The 2065-nt window shown below is 38.8% G+C and overlaps 1 non-coding gene across 1 annotated transcript; it reads right to left on the bottom strand.

Annotated features, from left to right (window-relative positions):
- Window positions 1-939: 939 nt before the first annotated feature.
- On the bottom strand, window positions 940-1045 carry LOC145629846 (small nucleolar RNA R71). The gene has a single exon (XR_014111975.1). It is a non-coding gene; the product is annotated as a small nucleolar RNA R71 (small nucleolar RNA).
- Between the last annotated feature and the right edge of the window lie 1020 nt (window positions 1046-2065).

Raw genomic sequence — 2065 nt, 5'->3', positions numbered from 1 at the left:
GCTATATCCATTCCGAGTATATGCGGATCCTAACCCTAGTGCTTGATAAATTTGATTTCATTTTGATTGTTTGGAATATACACACCTCACTTCATTGCTTCGAAATAGCTTAGCTTTGACATCAACATTCACCTCTCATTCCTAGTGGTTCGACCCTCGACTTACTATATTCTTGGTGTAGGGGTGTGTTGAGAGATTACAAATTTTATTTTGACCGAGGGTAGATTAGTTTTCAACGACCTAGTCTCCGCCCTAGATAAAAAATGGCGTCGTTGCCGGGGAATGGCGTAGTTTTTTGCTATTGTTGTTGAGTCTATTTCACTTAATCTCAAAAATACAAAAAGATTTTTCTCTTTAGGCTACATTTGTAGCCGTGCTATTGATATTTTATTTGAGTTTTTTGTATGCGTAGGATAAGAGGAAGGACTTTAGTGCCTTTTGATCAGGAAATCGAGAGAACAATAACAAGGATAAGGGTTGTTAATTGTTCTTTGAGTCCAAGCTCTCCAAGAGAAGAAATTCACCAAGAAAGAGAAGAGGAGGATCAAGTAAGCATGGGAGATAATCCAAGAGTTGCCTTGAAGGAATTGGGAATTCCCGGTGCATATAGGTTTGAAAGTGGGATTGCATTGCCAACAACACCGACGAACGACTTTGAAATAAGACCGGCCATGATCACTTTGATTGAAAGGAGAAAATTTAGTGGGGATAAGAGTGAGAGTCCGCTAAACCATCTCAAAGAGTTCGAGAAATATTGTAACACTATTAAAGTGAATGGTGTTTCTCTAGAGTTTATCCGGCTCAAGTTATTCCCCTTCTATCTCATAGGTCGAGCCTTGGAATGGTTGGACAAGGAGGTCAAGCGGAATTCTCTTAGAACATGGGATGAAGTTACCAAGGAATTCTTGTCTAGGTTATACCCCTAATAGAAAATGGCGGAGACAAGGAATTTGATCCAAAGTTTCAAGCAAAAACTTAGTGAGAGCTTGTATGAAGCCTGGGAGAGATATAAGGAGTATCAAAGAGAATGTCCCCATCATGGCGTCCCAACCTATCAAATCATTCAAATTTTCTATGGAGGGTTGAGTCCTCAAGGCAAATTGTGTCTTGATGCGGGAGCTGGAGGCCCAATCATGAACAAGACGGTAGAAGATGTTGTTGATGTGATAGATGATGTAGTGAGGAACTACATGAGTTGGCAAGAGGTTGAGGAAGAGACAACAAACGAGTGTGCCTCGGTTGATCAAGTCAATGCCATCAACAAATTGTATACTCTACTTTTGGACTTAGGGAAGGAGGTGGCTTCTATCAAAGCTAAGCTTGAAAATTAATCTTCACAAGCACAAGGTCTTCCCTCCCAATTTAAGGGGAGAGGTACATCTTCTTACTCTAACCCTCTTTTCGCTTCTTGTTGCATGATTAGAGAATCTTTGGTTTGTGATTTATGCGGGAGAAATGATCATGATGCTTCTAATTTTCCAAATGTTCCTTGTGATGGATGTGATGAATACGATGAAAATGAAAATGTGCATGTGAACTATGTTGTTAATAGTGATTTTGGATCTAGATTTAATGCTCAAAAGAATGTTGGAAATAGGAACTATCACAACCATGGGAGCTACGATAATTATAACCAAAATAGTAGTTATAGGAACCAAGTAACCCAAGGGTTTCGTGGTAACCATAACAACTTTGGTTGTAATGATCAAAGCTACGACCAAGAATATGGGGATCATAACCAAGGTTATGGTAATCATATTCAAAATTCCGGCCAAAATCTTGGTAAGGGTAATTGGAGTAACTAAAGTAGAGGAAATTTTCAAAATGATGCTCAAAGGGGTTCCTCACCCAAATTTACTCCAATAACTCAATGCCAAAGTGATGATTCCTATGATCAACAATTTCAATCTATGAGTAGGCTAGAGAATTTCATGGTAGATCAAAAGCCAAGAAGTTGGACGATTACATATCATCTAGTGGCAAAATTTTTCATGGCCTATTAACTCATGGAATGATGTTTGAGAACCAAATCATTCAACTAGATAACCCTTTGAAAGATTGTGCC

Source organism: Chenopodium album, chromosome 4 (genome assembly GCF_948465745.1).
Source record: "Chenopodium album chromosome 4, dcCheAlbu1.1, whole genome shotgun sequence".
Classification (NCBI taxonomy): Eukaryota; Viridiplantae; Streptophyta; class Magnoliopsida; order Caryophyllales; family Amaranthaceae; genus Chenopodium; species Chenopodium album.
Note: the sequence above shows the minus strand (reverse complement) of the source record. Positions and strands in the feature narration are given on the sequence as shown.